Source organism: Oncorhynchus tshawytscha, linkage group LG05 (genome assembly GCF_018296145.1).
Source record: "Oncorhynchus tshawytscha isolate Ot180627B linkage group LG05, Otsh_v2.0, whole genome shotgun sequence".
NCBI lineage: Eukaryota > Metazoa > Chordata > Actinopteri > Salmoniformes > Salmonidae > Oncorhynchus > Oncorhynchus tshawytscha.
Window position 1 is genome coordinate 57,653,974 of NC_056433.1, and position 21,245 is coordinate 57,675,218.

Below are 21,245 nucleotides of genomic sequence, written 5' to 3' on the forward strand. Positions count from 1 at the left end.
ATTAAGTAGAAAAAAGATTTAGATATATAATGGATTGCTGCGCCATGCGCTCTTTTCTGGAGCATTATCAAAAAAAGGCACATGCACCTTCACCAGAAATATGGATTGCCATCATTTGATCCATGGTGAGTTGGAAATACATTAAATCTATAATTGATACAAGAATGACCACTTTACACCAAGCAAAGTCCATGTAAGATTTTGAAAAGTTAGGTTTTTGAAAATGTCTATAATTGACTGGATTTGCCTGATGTTCTGAGGCCATATGCATGCTTGGCCTGAGCTAGACAGGCACATTGATTCATGACGCTCAGATAATGGTTTAGGTCATTTAGATATCAATTGATTAATAATTTATTTTAACTATACATTATATTAGTCCAAATGTGAGCCTGCAAAGCAGTCGCTCAGCCTCACATGAGCATAGAAGGCCAGGCGCACACGCTCATGTGCGCATAGAAGGCCAAAATGTGCAGACCTGATACCATTATTAGAATCTGTCTTGCATATAAAATAAAACTAGAAATAAACATTAATAATGCCTACACAGTTTCCTACACAGTTTCTCAATGCAAAGGCTGTTCTCTGCAACGAGTGTGCATGTGCGCATGTCATGGATGGGGTGCCAACAGTTTTTTGAGAAATTGGACCCCTATATTGGATTAGTCAACGAGTTAGATATCAAAGGTTGAACATTTATTATACAGTAAAGTAAATAATAAATTATAATCTGAATGTAAACCTAGCTGGCGCGCAACCTCGCCCTAGGGCACAGAAGGCCAACGTGTGCAGAGCTGATTCGAGGATTAAAATGTATTTTGCATATCAAATAATGACCGCCTACACAAACACTACACAAACGTTCCCAATGCAAACTGGACTAAAGATTGTGTAAATCTTATCGAGACTAAAACATCAGTCATTCTGTGGAGTGTGAGGAAAAACTTGGCTTCACCAATATCAAAATCAACAATCGCTTTTGACAGTGACACTGAATGGATATGAAGTTACTGGGGCTAGTCGCAAGTATCTATCTGTTGTTTTGTTTGGATTGAGCATTTTATTATTTAAATGTTGCATGATTTAGAAAGGTACTTTCTAGAGGTCGACCGATTATGATTTTTCAACGCCGATAACGCTTACTGGAGGACCAAAAAAGCCGATACCGATTAATCGGCCGATTTAAAAAAAAAATGTTATAGTGACAATTACAACAATACTGAAGTAACACTTTTTTTTTGTTTTGAATTTTGACCCCTTTTTCTCCCCAATTTCGTGGTATCCAATTGTTTTTTTAGTAGCTACTATCTTGTCTCATCGCTACAACTCCCGTACGGGCTCGGGAGAGACGAAGGTTGAAAATCATGCGTCCTCCGATACACAACCCAACCAAGCCGCACTGCTTCTTAACACAGTGCGCATCCAACCCGGAGGAAACACCGTGCACCTGGCAACCTTGGTTAGCGTGCACTGCGCCCGGCCCACCACAGGAGTCGCTGGTGCGCGATGAGACAAGGACATCCCTACCGGCCAAGCCCTCGCTAACCCGGGCGACGCTAGGCCAATTGTGCATCACCCCACGGACCTCCCGGTCACTGCCGGTTACGACAGAGCCTGGGCGCGAACCCAGTCTCTGATTGCACAGCTGGCGCTGCAGTACAACTTAATATAATACATGAATAAATTCAATTTAGCCTCAAATAAATAATGAAACATGTTCAATTTAGTTTAAATAATGCAAAAACAAAGTGTTGGAGAAGAAAGTAAAAGTGCAATATGTGCTATGTAAGAAAGCTAACGTTTAAGTTCCTTGCTCAGAACATGAGAACATATGAAAGCTGGTGGTTCCTTTTAACTTGAGTCTTCAATATTCCCAGGTAAGATGTTTTAGGTTGTAGTTATTATTGGAATTATAGGACTATTTCCCTCTATACCATTTGTATTTCATTAACCTTTGACTATTGGATGTTCTTATAGGCACTTTAGTATTGCCAGTGTAACAGTATAGCTTCCATCCCTCTCCTCCCTCCTCCCTGGGCTCAAACCAGGAACACAACGACAACAGCAACCCTCGAAGCAACGTTACCCATGCAGAGCAAGGGAAACAACCACAGGCTCAGAGAGAGTGACATTTGAAACGCTATTAGCGTGCGCTAACTAGCTAGCCATTTCACTTCGGTTACACCTTGCTTAAGCTGGATGCCACTGTAGAGGTGAAAAGAACACCACACGCTTTCTCTATTTCTCACTTTTTCAATACAATGGATAAAAAGAGGTATGCCAGGTGTACTCTCTGCCTGAAAGAGATCAATTATTGCCAAAAAAGGGTATCTATCATGCTCTGCTGGCACATTGTAGAACCGATGTCCACAGGCAGAAAGTGTTCAATGTAATAATGTGCAGTGTAGCCCAAAGATGTTGCTTTAGTTGTGTTGAACTTGATAGTAACACTTGTGTGTGAGTGAGTGGGGATTATTGAAATGTTTTACTCAGTGAACATTATTTTTGCACACATGTAGCCTTGTGCACTTGATCGATGTCTACTATAGTGGCCACTATAATAGAGCAAAAATAGAATGCCTGCTTGTTTCATTGTATTTCAACTTAAGATTTTTTTTTCTCAAGTACAATATTTAGATGTGTGTGGTCACAAGTGTTCTATTATTAAAGGTTGTCATGGCTAACTGCAATATTAGTGTATTGTTTTTTTTCTTCTTAAGACTTGTGTAATTTGCAGTGAAGTGTAGGTAACAAATACCATTGGATTGCTTCCTTTACATTTTTTTGCTGTGAGTTAGGTTCACATTAACCACTTTATTTTACACACGGAGACTGTAGATCATATTCTTTGTTGTTTAATTTGTTAAAACCTGCATTTCCCCCGAGCAGTGCAAAAAAAACGTCACCTTTTTGGGCCTTTTGCATCCATTCCTGCATGTATTCTTACCTAAAACTAGATTTTCATGTGTCAATAAGCATTGGTGGTTCAGTGGTAGAATTCTCGCCTGCCACGCGGGAGGCCCGGGTTCGATTCCCGGCCAATGCATTGACATGTTTTGCTTCGGTCACCTATGTTGTTTAAGCAATGAGGCCCGAGGAAGTGTGGTATATGGCCAATATACCACGGCTAAGGGCTGCTCTTTGGCACGATGCAATGCGGAGTGCCTGGACACAACCCTTAGCCGTGGTATATTGGCGATATATGTTCAGAAAGTATTCAAACCCCTTGACTTAATCCAAGTTTTGTTGGCAAAGTGGGTGGGGTTATATCCTTCCTGTTTGGCCCTGTCCGGGGGTGTCCTCGGATGGGGCCACAGTGTCTCCTGACCCCTCCTTTCTCAGCCTCCAGTATTTATGCTGCAGTAGTTTATGTGTCAGGGGGCTAGGGTCAGTTTGTTATATCTGGAGTACTTCTCCTGTCCTATTCGGTGTCCTGTGTGAATCTAAGTGTGCGTTCTCTAATTCTCTCCTTCTCTCCTTCTCTCTTTCTATCTCTCTCTCGGAGGACCTGAGCCCTAGGACCATGCCCCAGGACTACCTGACATGATGACTCCTTGCTGTCCCCAGTCCACCTGGCTGTGCTGCTGCTCCAGTTTCAACTGACCTGAGCCCTAGGACCATGCCCCAGGACTACCTGACATGATGACTCCTTGCTGTCCCAAGGTTCCGTTTTAGGACCACTATTGTTTTCACTATATATTTTACCTCTGGGGGATGTCATTTGAAAACATAATGTTAACATTCACTGCTATGCGGATGACACACAGCTGTACATTTCAATGAAACATGATGAAGCCCCAAAATGCCCTCGCTAGAAGCCTGTGTTTCAGACATAAGGAAGTGGATGGCTGCAAACTTTCTCGGACAAAACAGTGAGAGTTTGTTCTAGGTCCCAAGAAACAAAGAGATCTTCTGTTGAATCTGACAATTAATCTTGATGGTTGTATAGTCGTCTCAAATAAAACTGTGAAGGACCTCGGCATTACTCTGGACCCTGATCTCTCTTTTGGCGAACATATCAAGACTGTTTCAAGGACAGATTTTTTCCATCTACATAACATTGCAAAAATCAGAAACTTTCTGTCCAAAAATGATTCAGAAAAATGAATCAATGCTTTTGTTACTTCTAGGTTAAACTACTGCAATGCTCTACTTTAAAGCTACAAGGATAAAGCACTAAATAAACTTCAGTTAGTGCTAAATACGGCTGCTAGAATCCTGACTAGAACCAAAGAATGTGATCATATTACTCCAGTGCTAGCCTCCCTACACTGGCTTCCTGTCAAGGCAAGGGTGGATTTCAAGGTTTTACTGCTAACCTACAAAAGCATTACATGGGCTTGCTCCTACCTATCTTTCTGATTTGGTCCTGGCATACATATCTACACGTACTCTACGGTCACAAGACGCTGGCCTCCTAATTGTCCCTAGAATTTCTAAGCAAACAGCTGGAGGCAGGGCTTTCTCCTATAGAGCTCCATTTTTATGGAATGGTCTGCCTACCCATGTGAGAGACGCAAACTCGGTCTCAACCTTTAAGTCTTTACTGAAGACTCATCTTTTCAGTGGGTCATATTCTTGATTATAGTCTGGCCCAGGAGTGTGAAGGTGAACGGAAAGGCTCTGGAGCAACGAAACGCCCTTGCTGTCTCTGCCTGTCCGGTTCCCCTCTCTCTACTGGGATTCTCTGCCTCTAACCCTATTACAGGGGCTGAATCACTGGCTTACTGGTGCTCTTTTATGCCGTCCCTAGGAGGGGTGCGTCACTTGAAGGGGTGCGTTACTTGAGTGGGTTGAGTCACTGACGTGGCGGAGATCACAACCCCCCTTGGGTTGTGACGTGGCGGAGATCTTTGTGGGCTATACTTGGCCTTTCTAGGGAGTTTTACCTAGCCACTGTGCTTCTACACCTGCATTGCTTGCTGTTTGGGGTTTTAGGCTGGGTTTCTGTACAGCACTTTGAGATATCAGCTGATGTACAAAGGGCTATATAAATACATTTGATTTGATTTTAATTTGGTAAAAAATATATTTTTTAAATTAAACGTTCACACCTGTAATTCACACGAGTCAATATATGTTAGATTACATTATGGGGGTGCCACAGGGTTCAATTCTTGGACCGACTCTCTTCTCTGTATTCATCAATGATGTCGCTCTTGCTACTGGTGAGTCTCTGATCCACCTGTACGCAGACGACACCATTCTGTATACTTCTGGCCCTTTGGACACTGTGTTAACAACCCTCCAGGCAAGCCTCAATGCCATACAACTCTCCTTCCGTGGCCTCCAATTGCTCTTAAATACAAGTAAAACTAAATGCATGCTCTTCAACCGATCGCTGCTGTAGACTGTAAACTCTCCTTCCAGACTCGCATCAAACATCTCCAATCCAAAGTTAAATCTAGAATTGGCTTCCTATTTCACAACAAAGCATCCTTCACTCATGCTGCCAAACATACCCTTGTAAAACTGACCATCCTACCAATCCTCGATTTCAGGTGATGTCATTTACAAAATAGCCTCCAATACCCTACTCAATAAATTGGATGCAGTCTATCACAGTGCCATCTGTTTTGTCACCAAAGCCCCATATACTACCCACCACTGTGACCTGTACGCTCTCGATGGCTGGCCCTCGCTTCATACTCGTCGCCAAACCCACTGGCTCCAAGTCATCTACAAGACCCTACTAGGTAAAGTCCCCCCTTATCTCAGCTCACTGGTCACCATAGCAGCACCCACCTGAAGCATGCGCTCCAGCAGGTATATCTCTCTGGTCACCACCAAAACCAATTCTTCCTTTGGCCGCCTCTCCTTCCAGTTCTCTGCTGCCAATGACTGGAACAAACTACAAAAATCTCTGAAACTGGAAACACTTATCTCCCTCACTAGCTTTAAGCACCAGCTGTCAGAGCAGCTCACAGATTACTGCACCTGTACATAGCCCATCTATAATTTAGCCCAAACAACTACCTCTTTCCCTACTGTATTTATTTATTTTGCTCCTTTGCACCCCATTATTTATATCTCTACTTTGCACATACTTCCACTGCAAATCAACAATTCCAGTGTTTTACTTGCTATATTGTATTTACTTCGCCACCATGGCCTTTTTTTGCCTTTACCTCCCTTATCTCACCTCACTTGCTCACATTGTATATAGACTTATTTTTCTACTGTATTATTGACTGTATGTTTGTTTTACTCCATGTGTGACTCTGTGTTGTTGTATGTGTCAAATTGCTTTGCTTTATCATTTGTAAATGAGAACTTGTTCTCAACTTGCCTACCTTGTTAAATAAAAGTGGAATAAAAATAAATAAATACATTTATATATCTAAATGTTTAATCTATTACCACATATGGATGTATAGATCTAGATTTTTACCTATCACCAAGCATTGGTGGTTCAGTGGTAGAATTCTCGCCTGCCACGCGGGAGGCCCGGGTTCGATTCCCGGCCAATGCATTAAATTGTTTTGCCCATGTTATTTTGTTATTTTGGTTAATAGAAGGGTTGTTGGTTAAACAGCAAAACCGACACGTGCGTAACTGTGGGGCACAACAGACAAGTTTGGCTTAGATTGGTGACATGTAAACTATATTTTGTCTCCAATGTTTATTGAAAACAAATACATTTGCACAATGAGCACTTGTTGTCTCTCAAATATATTGTTACAGTTGTTGGTTAGCTAGCTAGTGAATTTTTGCCATATTAACATAGACGTGACATCAGTTATAATACCTCAAAACAAGACATGGTATCAAGAACAAGATAAAAACAAGCTGAAATGAGACATCTACTATTCCCTACATGACAGGTTCTTGTCATTGTTGCTAGTTATCTGACCACCCAGAATCACAACAACATACTGACTTCTGCCCCTTTGAAAGATGCGCATCATTTTCGTTACGTTGTCAGCGAATCCATGTAATTTGTTATTATCTGTTCTTCCCTCTACCACTTCTTGTAGTATGTTTATACTGTCTATACTGTTACATGAGCAAGACCTTTAACTCTCTAGGGTAGGGGGCAGCATTTGGAAATAGTTTTAGGCTTGTATTCTGAAAAATGAGGGAGTAAGAGCAGTCTGAATGACTGGTCCCTAAAGTGTCACAGAGCTTTTTCATGTGCGTGACCAAGAGATTGCCTTTCTTGTTTACCTTTTCTATTGACGATGTTATTGTCCGGTTGAAATATTATCGATTATTTAGGCTAAAAACAACCAGAGGATTGAATATATAAATCGTTTGACATGTCTCTATGAACTTTACGGATACAATTTGGATTTTTTGTCTGCCTGTTGTGAATGCGTTTGAGCCTGTGGATTACTGAAGAAAACGCGCTAACAAAGCTGAGGTTTTTGGATATAAAGAGAGACTTTATCGAACAAAAGGAACATTTATTGAATAAATGAATGTCTTCTGAGTGCAACCATATGAAGATCATCAAAGGTAAGTGATTAATTTGATCTCTATTTCTGACTTGTGTAACTCTTCTACTTGGCTGGTTACTGTTTGTAATGATTTGTCTGCTGGGCTATGTTCTCAAATAATTGTAAGTATGCTTTCGCCGTAAAGCATTTTTTAAATCTGACACCGTGGTTGGATACACAAGAAGTTCATCTTTAAACCTATGTAAAATAGTTGTATCTTTTCTGAATTTTTATAATGACTATTTCTGAATATGAATTTGGTGCTCTGCAATCTCACTGGATGTTGGCCAGGTGGGAGCGTCCCACATATCCTAGAGAGGTTAAACAGGTCAACATGAAAAAAAATGCGGGGCCAGACGGATTACCAGGACGTGTACTCAAAGCATGCGCAGACCAACTGGAAAGTGTCTTCACTGACATTTTCAACCTCTCCCTGACCCAGTCTGTAATACCTACATGTTTCAAACAAACCACCATAGTCCCTGTGCCCAAGAAAGCGAAGGTAACCTGCCTAAATTATTACCACCCCGTAAGCACTCATGTCAGTAGCCATGAAGTGCTTTGAAAGGCTGGTCATGGTTCACATCAACACCATAATTGCGGAAAACCTAGACCCACTCCAATTCGCATACCGCCCCAACAGATCCACAGATGACGCAACCTCAATCTCACTCCACACTGCCCTTTCTCACCTGGACAAAAGGAACACCTATGTGAGAATGCTTTTCATTGACTACAGCTCAGCATTCAACACCATAGTGCCCACAAAGCTCATCACTAAGCTAAGGACCCTGGGACTAATCACCTCCCTGTGGGTGGTGAATGGAAAGAGACATATGTTACCAAAACGTCAAAAAGTCATCAGGCCAGAATTTTTTCGTCCACTGTTGTCTGCGTATCTCTGTGTTGGCAAATAATTGCAGTATTTTCATCTAACCACATTGCATTTTGGAGCATAGGTTCCACCCATTTTCAAGTGATAATACGGTGATCAGTTATATAATCACCATTGTGATCTTATATGTTTTAATGGTACTGCATACCCCCGCTATTTATTTTGGACACCGTACTGGACCATATGAGCTTACTTTCACCCCTGGTTGTAACACAATATAATGGCGTGTGAATGCTTTCTGAAGGCACTGTACCTCTTTACAACGCATCACATGCGAAAATGATAATACGGTGATCAGTTATATGATCACCATTGTGATATTATATGTGTAGTCCTCGTTAGTATAGTGGTCAGTATCCCCGCCTGTCACGCGGGAGACCGGGGTTCAATTCCCCGACGGGGAGGATTTTTTTTTTTATAGTTTGAGGCTTTTTCAATGTTGATTTTGAATTAGGTTATTCCGCTTTTAGTTTAAATGCACCTTATTGCTGGAACCTGCAAAATGCAGTGCAATTTGACGCTCTGCAATGTTAAAATCTTGATTGGGGAACTATTTGCTGAGGAATGTTTCTGTTTTTCTTGATTGTTGTGCTTTATTTTTGTTTGTATTTGGATTTGGTGTATGAATTGAACGTGCAGGGCTCCCTTGCGAGAGACCCTGGTCTTAATCGTGACGTTTAAAAGTAGAAGTAGAAGCTACTGTATGCTATAGGTTAAGTTAATATGCAGTTGGTTTATTTTGAGTACTTCTGCTGAATGTGTTCAGTTTCCGTAGTGTAGTGGTTATCACGTTCGCCTAACACGCGAAAGGTCCCCGGTTCGAGACCGGGCGGAAACACATTTTCAAAAAGTAAATTGTAGTGTTCATTTATGGCAAATGTCTGAAAATAAACAAACAAATAAATACAATATTGTTTTGAACATTGTTTGGGACACTGACTCCGGACTGAACGTTATACTCAATGCATTTATCAATTGGTGTTGATAAAGATTTAGTCAAAAGTGCATTATAGTAGCTTGGAAATACAATTACATTTCTAAAGGAGGCAAAAAAAATGGTAGGAAAACTTTTTGTCATTGTGATGTCACCAGCTGGCTGGTGTGTTTACAGACATAATCAATCCTTATCCCAGTCTGCTGTTCCCACATGCTTCAAGAGGGCCACCATTGTTCCTGTTCAAAAGAAAGCTAAGGTAACTGAGCTAAATGACTACCGCCCCGTAGCACTCACTTCCGTCATCATGAAGTGCTTTGAGAAACTAGTGAAGGACCATATTACCTCCACCCTACCTGACACCCTAGACCCACTCCAATTTGCTTACCGCCCCTATAGGTCTACCCTGGGTCTCGACCCCACCCTGTGCAACTGAGTCCTGGACTTCCTGACGGGCCGCCCCCAGGTGGTGATGGGTAGGTAACAACATCTCCAATCCGCTGATCCTCAACACTGGGGCCCCACAAGGGTGCGTTCTCAGCCCTCTCCTGTACTCCCTGTTCATCCATGACTGCGTGGCCATGCACGCCTCCAACTCAATAATCAAGTTTGCAGACGACACTACAGTGGTAGGCTTGATTACCAACAACGATGAGACGGCCTACAGGGAGGAGGTGAGGGCCCTCAGAGTGTGGTGTCAGGAAAATAACCTCACACTAAATGTCAACAAAACAAAGGAGATGATCGTGGACTTCAGGAAACAGCAGAGGGAGCAGCCCCCTATCCACATCGACGGGACAGTAGTGGAGAGGGTGGAAAGTTTGAAGTTCCTCGGCGTACACATCACGGACAAACTGAAATGGTCCACCCACACAGACAGCGTGGTGAAGAAGGCGCAGCAGCGCCTCTTCAACCTCAGGAGGCTGAAGAAATTTGGCTTGTCACCAAAAACACTCACAAACTTTTACAGATGCACAATCGGGAGCATCCTGTCAGGCTGTATCATCGCCTGTTACGGCAACTGCTCCACCCACAACTGTAAGGCTCTCCAGGGGGTAGTGAGGTCTGCACAACGCTTCACCGGGGGCAAACTACCTGCCCTCCAGGACACCTACACCACCCGATGTCACAGGAAGGCCAAAAAGATAATCAAGGACAACAACCACCCGAGCCACTGCCTGTTCACCTCGCTATCATCCAGAAGGCGAGGTCAGTACAGGTGCATCAAAGCGGGGACCGAGAGACTGAAAAGCAGCTTCCATCTCAAGGCCATCAGACTGTTAAACAGCCATCACTAACATTGAGTGGCTGCTGCCAACATACTGACTCAACTCTAGCCACTTTAATAATGGAAAAATCGATGTAGTAAATGTATCACTAGCCACTTTAAACAATGCCACTTTATATAATGTTTACATACCCTACATTACTCATCTCATATGTATATACTGAACTCCATACCATCTACTGCATCTTGCCTATGCCGTTAGGCCATCACTCATAGATTTTTATGTACATATTCTTATTCATTCCTTTACACTTGTGTGTATAAGGTAGGTAGTTGTTGTGAAATTGTTAGGTTAGATTACTTGTTAGATATTACTGCATGGTCGGAACTAGAAGCACAAGCATTTCGCTACACTCACATTAACATCTGCTAACCATGTGTATGTATGGAAAATGAAATTGCTTGAATTTTAGTTATCTTTTTTACTGCATATAAAAAAGTAACACTTGATATTTCGATTTTTTTCAAGTCCATTCGCTCATTTTTCATGCCTGACATGATAACAATTGGTGTAATAGCCAACAGCTTTCTTGACATTTTAGTTTTAATTATTGTGATAAACTCATGTTTTACCAGTACGGCATACCCCCACTATTTATTTCGGGGACACCATATGAGCTTACTTTCACCCCATGGCTGTAACACAACAGCATGTAGTCAATTGGGTGTGAAGGCTTTCTGAAGGCTCTGTACCTCCGTGTATAATTACAACCCATCACATGCAAAAACGATAATTTGATTAAATGACTGTTTTGTAGAACTATTTACCTAGATTTTAGATTTTGATGTAGGAATAAGCATTGGTGGTTCAGTGGTAGAATTCTCGCCTGCCACGCGGGAGGCCCGGGTTCGATTCCCGGCCAATGCATCAACATGTTTTGCTTCGGTTACCAATGTTATTTGTAGGTTGGTTGTTTAGCAACAAAACCGACACGTGCGCAACTATGGGGCGAAACAGACAAGGTTGGCTAAGATTGTTGACATGTAAACTATACTTTGTCTACAATTGTTACGCACGCTTCTTGGAGGAGGGAACGCAACAACACCCTGCTACACACACAACTCCATGGAGTAAAAGAGGTATGTGATTGTAGGTGCGGTGGGGAAAAGGGGCTGGATGGAACCAAAGCAAAGAAAGTAGAAGTTAGAGTCCTTACCTACCAACTACTTACCTAACCTTAACGCCACCTGGCGCGCTAACCAAACTACAGGGTGTGGTCCGCCCAGTTCTTACCTAGTGTGCATAGACAGAGTACATACTACGGGTATATGTATGCCAGCATGCCTCTTGCCTAAGCACTCCCAAGGTGCCTTCCCCTTCCCCCCCTGGGAACAAATGAAACAGAATAATATAAACTTAAAGTGAACAATTTCAATAATCAAAACCACTAAGTCCTATTTGCGCACACACATACCTCAGAAGTAGCAACTACAAAATAAGTTCAACAATTCCGTCTCTGAGGAACAACCAACACAGGACATCCAAGAAGCTCTCTCCTAACAAAGGAACACTGGTTTTTATCCAGCTGCAGAAGGAGTTTGTAATTGCCAACAGCTGTATGCCCTAACATTTTCAATGTTGATTTTTAATCGATATACCTGAAACCTCACCATTACTTGGATGGACATTTGTGTTTGTTATGCGCATCAGTAATTGGTTGTCATGATCAAGAGAAAATGTAGAATATGATCATTACACATCATGATTGGCTTTAAGGAGAACAGTACACATGCATTATATACTACACAAGTTTACAACTCACTCACAGGGTTGGGTTTCCACTGAATTAGGTAAATCCGCTTTTAGTTTTAATGCACCTCATTTCTGGAACCAACTGCAAAATAAACTGCAAGTGGACGCTTTGATGCCGCTCAGGCAATTTTAAAATATTGATTGGGGAACTATTTGCTGAGGAATGTTTCTGTTTTTCTTGATTGTTGTGCTTTATTTTTGTTTGAATTAGATTTTGTGTATGAATTGTATGTGCAGGGCTCCCTTGCGAAAAATATCCTGGTCTTAATGGTGACTTCCTGTTTTTAAAAAGGTTTAAAAAATAATAATGTGTGTGTGTGTATACAGTGGGGAGAACAGGTCTTTGATACACTGCCGATTTTGCAGGTTTTCCAATTTACAAAGCATGTAGAGGTCTGTAATTTTTATCATGGGTACACTTCAACTGTGAGAGGCGGAATCTAAAACAAAAATCCAGAAAATCACATTGTATGATTTTTAAGTAATTAATTTGCATTTTATTGCATGTATTTGATACATCAGAAAAGCAGAACCTAATATTTGAAACCTTTGTTCGCAATTACAGAGATCATACGTTTCCTGTAGTTCTTGATCAGTTTGCGCACACTGCAGCAGGGATTTTGGCCCACTCTTCCATACAGACCTTCTCCAGATGGTGCATCGACTATTTCTCTCTATAACATTTGCATTTCATAAACCTTTGACTATTGGATGTTCTAATAGGCACTTTAGTATTGCCAGCCTAATCTCAGGAGTTGATAGGCTTGAAATCATAAACAGCGCTGTGGGGCACATGCAGTAAAGTTTGAATGAATGCTTACGAGCCTGCTGCCGCCTACCACCGCTCAGTCAGACCGCTCTTTCAAATCATAGACTTAATTATAATATAATAAACACAGAGATACGAGCCGTTGATCATTAATATGGTTAAATCCGGAAGCTATCATTTCGAAAACAAAACGTTTATTATTTCAGTCAAAAACGGAAACGTTCCGTATTTTATCGAATGGGCGGCAACCCTAAGTCTAAATATTGTTGTTACATTGCACAACCTTCAATGTTATGTCATTATTATGTCAAATTCGGACGAATAAGTTCGCAACGAGCCAGGTGGCCCAAACTGTTGCATATACCCTGACTCTGCGTGCAATGAACACGAGAGAAGTGACACAATTTCCCAAGTTAATATTGCCTGCTAAATATGCAGGTTTAAAATATATACTTCTGTGTATTGATTTTAAGAAAGGCATTGATATTGATGGTTAGGTACATTCGTGCAACGATTGTGCTTCTTTCACAATGTGCTTTTGTTAAATCATCCCCCGTTTGGCGAAGTAGGCTGTGATTCGATGATAAATTAACAGGCACTGCATTGATTTATGCAAAGCAGGCTAAGCTAGTTAACCTAGTAATATCATCAACCATGTGTAGTTAACTAGTGATTATGTGAAGATTGATTGTTTTTTATAAGATACATTTCATGCTAGCTAGCAACTTACCTTGGCTCCTTGCTGCACTCGTGCAACAGGTGGTCAGCCTGCCACGCAGTTTCCTCGTGGAATGCAATGTAATCGGTGTCCAAAAATGCAGATGACCGATTGTTATGAAAACTTGAAATCGGCTCTAATTAATCGGTTGACCTCTAAAAGAGACATCTGTTACACAAAACACCAAAAAGTGTAATGACATTTTGCGATTGTCATTAGGGCAGTATTTATGCGTCCAACTGTTGTCTGCTTATCTCTGTTGGCCACTCATCTCAGCCTTGGCAGAATGTCAGTGTGTTCGTCTTAACCACATCGCATTGTTGAGCATAGGTTCCACCAGTTTTCAAGTCCATTCGTTCATTTTTCATGCCTGACATGATAACAATTGGTGTAATAGCCAACAGCTTTCTTGACATTTTAGTTTTAATTATTGTGATAAACTCATGTTTTACCAGTACGGCATACCCCCACTATTTATTTCGGGGACACCATATTGGACCATATGAGCTTACTTTCACCCCATGGCTGTAACACAACAGAATGTAGTCAATTGGGTGTGAATACTTTCTGAAGGCTCTGTACCTCCGTGTATAATTACAACCCATCACATGCAAAAACGATAATTAGGGTGTTTTATTTAAACCATTGGATACACTTGCGATTAGCCCAGTCACTTTGTATCTATCTGTTGTTTTGATTGAGCATTTTATGGAGACACATTTTTTTCGAAATTGCATGATTGGAAAGCTTGCATCTCTGTAGCGCAATCTCCACGTCATGGATGTGGTGGCAACAGTTTTGTGGAGAAGTTATTTTGGCCTCCCAGGTTTAGGCCATTTCTTCGAGCTAGAGCGCCACCTGGTGGTCATACTAGTGATGTTTTTATTGATTTCTAATCTTTCTCCAGTTGTCCAATTGAGATGGAAATGATGAGTACCGTATTTCATGTATTCTTACCAAAAAGAACTGCTGCCATACATAAATGACCGTTGTATAGAACTATTTATACAACTTGATTTTTATACAAAAATAAGCATTGGTGGTTCAGTGGTAGAATTCTCGCCTGCCACGCGGGAGGCCCGGGTTCGATTCCCGGCCAATGCATTAATATGTTTTGCTTCGGTCACCCATGTTATTTTGGTTTATAGGAGAGTTGGGTGGTGAACAACAAAACTGACACGTGCGCAACTATGGGGCAAAACAGATTTTTAATAGGTTCAAAAAGTTGGTTGAAAATACACTTGCATTTACGAGCTTAGATGGTTCTCAAATTAATCAGGTCTCTGCATATAACAATTTAGGGGTATGGTTGGATGATAAACTGTCTTTTAAAATGCATTTCGACGAACTTTGTAAACGGAAAGCTTGGCTTCCTCTATAGAAACAGGACATGTTTGTCCTCTACAAATAGAAGACAAATTGTGCAAGCTACTTTTATGTCAGTTATAGATTATGGGGATATTATTTACATGCATGCTACGGCATCAACACTTAAATCGCTGGATGTTTGCGCACTTAGGTTTATTACGGGTGCTAGCTACAGAACTCACCACTGTGAGTGGCACAATATGAACATTTTAGCAGAGAGATTAAACAGTGCAACTACTCTTGCTCTTTTTGTCACATAAACTGAAATTAGGGGAACTATTTGAATTTTAGCAACCAGGAAATGGCAAAGCAATTTCTGCATAGTGCATCTTTAAATAATGATGTACCTACCTAAAAAAAATATATGTATGAAAAGGCAGCAGGACTTCCTGACTGACCAAGTCTGTCCATAATAAAGGGCTTCTTTACCTTCTTAACAGCACTATCGACAAGGCAGGTCCTACAGGCTCTAGTTTTGTCGCACCTGGCCTACTGTTCAGTCATGTGCCATAAAGAGGGAAAAGTGCAATTGGCTCAGAACAGGGCAGCACAGCTGGCCCTTGGATATACACAGAGAGCAAACATGAATAATATGCATGTCAATCTCTCCTGGTTCAAAGTGGAGGAGAGATTGACTTCATCACTACTTATATTTGTGAGAGATATTGTAAGCACTGAGCTGTCTGTTTAAACGACTAGCACACAGCTAGGATAATAACAAAATAGATGGATTGGCGTCACAAAAACAATGCGCATGCTTCATTGGGGCAGAAGTCAGTATGTTGTTGTGATTCTGGATGGCCAGATGACTAGGAACAATGACAAGAAGCTGCCATGTAAGGAATCGTAACTTGCTCGTGTCAGCTAGTTTTATATTGTTCTTAATACCATGTCTTGTTTTTAGGTGTTTTAACTGATGTCACGTCAATGTTAATGTCTCAAATTCACTAGCTAGCTAACCAACAACTGTAACAATATATTTGAGAGACAACAAGTGCTCATTATGCACATTTATTTTTGTTTTCAATAAACATTAGACACAATATTATTATTTATTATGCCGTTATTTCAACAAGGAACACAGACTGAGACCAAGATCTCTTTTACAGCTGGGCCCTGCGTATACATGTTTACACATACAATGATTAAGAAGCTAAGCAAGACAAACAAAACGATCATAGATAACACACAAAAATACAGCAGCAGAATACATTTACACACAGGTTATTCCCCTAACAGCACAAAAAGTTGCATTACCTGAAACAGTTACAAGAAATACAAAAATAAAAATCATCCAATAAATGTTTAAAATTTTTATTTTGATTTATTTCACCTTTATTTAACCAAGTAGGCTAGTTGAGAACAAGTTCTCATTTGCAACTGCGACCTGGCCAAGATAAAGCATAGCAGTGTGAGCAGACAACACAGAGTTACACATGGAATAAACAATTATCAAGTCAATAACACAGTAGAAAACAAAGGGGGGAGTCTATATACAATGTGTGCAAAAGGCATGAGGAGGTAGGCGAATAATTACAATTTTGCAGATTAACACTGGAGTGATAAATGATCAGATGGTCATGTACAGGTAGAGATATTGGTGTGCAAAAGAGCAGAAAAGTAAATAAATAAAAACAGTATGGGGATGAGGTAGGTGAAAATGGGTGGGCTATTTACCAATAGACTATGTTCAGCTGCAGCGATCGGTTAGCTGCTCAGATAGCTGATGTTTGAAGTTGGTGAGGGAGATAAAAGTCTCCAACTTCAGCGATTTTTGCAATTCGTTCCAGTCACAGGCAGCAGAGTACTGGAACGAAAGGCGGCCAAATGAGGTGTTGGCTTTAGGGATGATCAGTGAGATACACCTGCTGGAGCGCGTGCTACGGATGGGTGTTTCCATCGTGACCAGTGAACTGAGATAAGGCGGAGCTTTTGAACCCTGTGGCACCCCCATAGAGACTGCCAGAGGACCGTACAGCATGCCCTCCGATTTGACACACTGAACTCTGTCTGCAAAGTAATTGGTGAACCAGGCAAGGCAGTCATCCGAAAAACCGAGGCTACTGAGTCTGCCGATAAGAATATGGTGATTGACAGAGTCGAAAGCCTTGGCAAGGTCAATGAAGACGGCTGCACAGTACTGTCTTTTATCGATGGCGGTTATGATATCGTTTAGTACCTTGAGTGTGGCTGAGGTGCACCCGTGACCGGCTCGGAAACCAGATTGCACAGCGGAGAAGGTACGGTGGGATTCGAGATGGTCAGTGACCTGTTTGTTGACTTGGCTTTCGAAGACCTTAGATAGGCAGGGCAGGATGGATATAGGTCTGTAACAGTTTGGGTCCAGGGTGTCTCCCCCTTTGAAGAGGGGGATGACTGCGGCAGCTTTCCAATCCTTGGGGATCTCAGACGATATGAAAGAGAGGTTGAACAGGCTGGTAATAGGGGTTGCGACAATGGCGGCAGATAGTTTCAGAAATAGGGGTCCAGATTGTCAAGCCCAGCTGATTTGTACGGGTCCAGGTTTTGTAGCTCTTTCAGAACATCTGCTATCTGGATTTGGGTAAAGGAGAACCTGGAGAGGCTTGGGCGAGGAGCTGCCGGGGGTGCGGAGCTGTTGGCCGAGGTTGGAGTAGCCAGGCGGAAGGTATGGCCAGCCGTTGAGAAATGCTTATTGAAGTTTTCGATAATCATGGATTTATCGGTGGTGACCATGTTACCTAGCCTCAGTGCAGTGGGCAGCTGGGAGGAGGTGCTCTTGTTCTCCATGGACTTCACAGTGTCCCAGAACTTTTTGGAGTTGGAGCTACAGGATGCAAACTTCTGCCTGAAGAAGCTGGCCTTAGCTTTCCTGACTGACTGCGTGTATTGGTTCCGGACTTCCCTGAACAGTTGCATATCACGGGGACTATTCGATGCTATTGCAGTCCGCCACATGATGTTTTTGTGCTGGTCGAGGGCAGTCAGGTCTGGGGTGAACCAAGGACTGTATCTGTTCTTAGTTCTGCATTTTTTGAACGGAGCATGCTTATCTAAAATGGTGAGGAAGTTACTTTTAAAGAATGACCAGGCATCCTCAACTGACGGGATGAGGTCAATGTCCTTCCAGGATACCCGGGCCAGGTCAATTAGAAAGGCTTGCTCACAGAAGTGTTTTAGGGAGCGTTTGACAGTGATGAGGGGTGGTCGTTTGACTGTGGCTCCGTAGCGGATACAGGCAATGAGGCAGTGATCGCTGAGATCCTGGTTGAAGACAGCGGAGGTGTATTTGGAGGGCCAGTTGGTCAGGATGACGTCTATGAGGGTGCCCTTGTTTACAGAGTTAGGGTTGTACCTGGTGGGTTCCTTGATGATTTGTGTGAGATTGAGGGCATCTAGCTTAGATTGTAGGACTGGCGGGGTGTTAAGCATATCCCAGTTTAGGTCACCTAACAGAACAAACTCTGAGGCTAGATGGGGGCGATCAATTCACAAATGGTGTCCAGGGCACAGCTGGGAGCTGAGGGGGTCGGTAGCAGGCGGCAACAGTGAGAGACTTATTTCTGGAGAGAGTAATTTTCAAAATTAGTAGTTCGAACTGTTTGGGTATGGACCTGGAAAGTATGACATTACTTTGCAGGCTATCTCTGCAGTAGACTGCAACTCCTCCCCCTTTGGCAGTTCTATCTTGACGGAAGATGTTATAGTTGGGTATGGAAATCTCAGAATTTTTGGTGGCCTTCCTGAGCCAGGATTCAGACACAGCAAGGACATCAGGGTTAGCAGAGTGTGCTAGAGCAGTGAGTAAAACAAACTTAGGGAGGAGGCTTCTGATGTTGACATGCATGAAACCAAGGCTTTTTCGATCACAGAAGTCAACAAATGAGGGTGCCTGGGGACATGCAGGGCCTGGGTTTACCTCCACATCACCCGCGGAACAGAGAAGGAGTAGTATGAGGGTGCGGCTAAAGGCTATCAAAACTGGTCGCCTAGAGCGTTGGGGACAGAGAATAAGAGGAGCAGGTTTCTGGGCATGGTAGAATATATTCAGGGCATAATGCGCAGACAGGGGTATGGTGGGGTGCGGGTACAGCGGAGGTAAGCCCAGGCACTGGGTGATGATGAGAGAGGTTGTATCTCTGGACATGCTGGTTGTAATGGGTGAGGTCACCGCATGTGTGGGAGGTGGGACAAAGGAGTTATCAGGGGTATGAAGAGTAGAACTAGGGGCTCCATTGTGAACTAGAAAAATGATAACTAACCTGAGCAACAGTATACAAGGCATATTGACATTTGAGAGAGACATACAGCGAGGCATACAGTAATCACAGGTGTTGAATTGGGAAAGCTAGCTAAAACAGTAGGTGAGACAACAGCTAATCAGCTAGCACAACAACAGCAGGTAAAATGGCGTTGACTAGGCAACGGGGCCGACAGATAAAACATAAACAAGCAGAATGGAGTACCGTGATTAATGGACAGTCCAGAGTGCATCAGCTATGTAGCCAAGAGATCAGTGTCCAGGGGCAGCGGTGGATGGGGCAGGGAAGCTGGACTGGCGAGTGTTATCCAGGTTGAAAAAAGTTAACAATGACTAAATAGCTTGTAGCTAGTTAGCTGGTTAGCTTCTGGAGGTTCTTGAGTGTGTTCTAAAAATTAAAAATAATAGCGATTCCGTATCACATTGGGTGAGGCAGGTTTCCGGAAAGGTATAAACAGATTAAAAATCAAGAAGAGATAGAAAGTAAATATGGGTCCGGTGAGTGTTTGGGACGCGGCGATTCAGACGGTTAGCAGGCCTGTGCTAACAAGCTAACAGTTCGTAGGCCCGGGCTAAACAAGGTAGCAGTTAGCGGACCGGGGCTAGACAAGCTAGCAGTTAGCAGGCCGAATTTAGCAAGCAGGGAGATAGCGAGGGCTAGAGAGTTAGCCTTTGGGGGACGTCGCGATGGGGTGAGTCTGTTTATTCCTCTTCATGCGGTGACATCGATAGACCGGTCGTGGGCCCGGGTATTGTAGCCCAGGAGTATGCTACGGTGGTAGCACAGGTGCGCTGGCCGGGCTAGCTTCATGCTAAGTGGGTGGAAACGCTAGCCAGGAGTAATCATCCGGGGTTGCGGTTTAGCTAGATAGCTAGTTGTGAAGATCCAGCTGAAAAATGTTCCGTTTGCGGTGGGAATCCAGGGATGAATCCGGGGATGAAAAATAAATAGGTCCGTTATGCTCTGGTTAGAGTCGCGTTGTTCGAACTGGCGAGAGCTTTCCGAGCTAAAGGTTAGCTTAGCTGATGACCGGTTAGCTGAAGACCGCTAGCATAGCTGGTGGTTAGCTGGCTAGCTTCAGTTGAGGGGTTCCGGTTCCGAAGTAAATATAAATACTTTAGGAAAAATAGCTACATTGGGTGAGGCGGGTTGCAGGAGAGTATTTGGAAGCTTAGGTTTAGCAAAATGTTTTTAAAGAGATATGCGAAGAAAAATATGTAAAAAACGAAAAAGAAACGATATATACAAGGGACACGACGCGACAGGACGACTTACTGCTACGCCATCTTGGACGAATGGGCAAGGGGGACAAGTCTCAAGTTTAAGTTTAGTCTGCAGGCTATTCCATAAGCAAGGAGAGTAACAGGAAAAGGCAGCCATACCCAACTCTGTGGAAATAGCATGGGCCTCAAGTACAATCAATGCTTGAGACCTGGTTTTAGGAATTCTAATTCTAATATTGATGAGTGAGGATAAATAAGAAGGTAGTTTATTCAGAAGTGGTTTAACTAAACTTGACTAAACATACAAGATGAACTGGCACAGAGAGAAAGGAAACACAGGGATAAATACACTGGGGAAAATAAGCGACACCCGGAGGGGGCGGAGACAATCACAGGAACAGGTGAAACAGATCAGGGTGTGTCTGGGAGTCCCATAGGGTTGTGCACAATTGGCCCAGCGTCGTCCGGGTTTTGGCGGGTATAGGTCGTCATTGTAAATAAGAATTTGTTCTTAATAACTGACTTGTCTATTTAAACAAAGGTAATGAAAAAATAAAATGAAAAAATGTTAACTAGGTGATCAGTATTATAAAAACCATTGTGTTTTCTATGTGTAT

At 42.5% G+C, this 21,245-nt stretch overlaps 6 non-coding genes across 6 annotated transcripts; all 6 read left to right on the forward strand.

Annotated features, from left to right (window-relative positions):
• The first annotated feature begins 2,975 nt into the window (after positions 1–2,975).
• On the forward strand, positions 2,976–3,046 carry trnag-gcc. The gene has a single exon. It is a non-coding gene; the product is annotated as a tRNA-Gly (tRNA).
• Positions 3,047–6,401: 3,355 nt separating this feature from the next.
• Positions 6,402–6,472, forward strand: trnag-gcc. The gene has a single exon. It is a non-coding gene; the product is annotated as a tRNA-Gly (tRNA).
• Positions 6,473–8,666: 2,194 nt separating this feature from the next.
• trnad-guc lies at positions 8,667–8,738 on the forward strand. The gene has a single exon. It is a non-coding gene; the product is annotated as a tRNA-Asp (tRNA).
• A 361-nt stretch (positions 8,739–9,099) lies between these two features.
• trnav-aac lies at positions 9,100–9,172 on the forward strand. Its single transcript has one exon. It is a non-coding gene; the product is annotated as a tRNA-Val (tRNA).
• Positions 9,173–11,353: 2,181 nt separating this feature from the next.
• On the forward strand, positions 11,354–11,424 carry trnag-gcc. Its single transcript has one exon. It is a non-coding gene; the product is annotated as a tRNA-Gly (tRNA).
• Positions 11,425–14,829: 3,405 nt separating this feature from the next.
• trnag-gcc lies at positions 14,830–14,900 on the forward strand. The gene has a single exon. It is a non-coding gene; the product is annotated as a tRNA-Gly (tRNA).
• Positions 14,901–21,245: the final 6,345 nt, after the last annotated feature.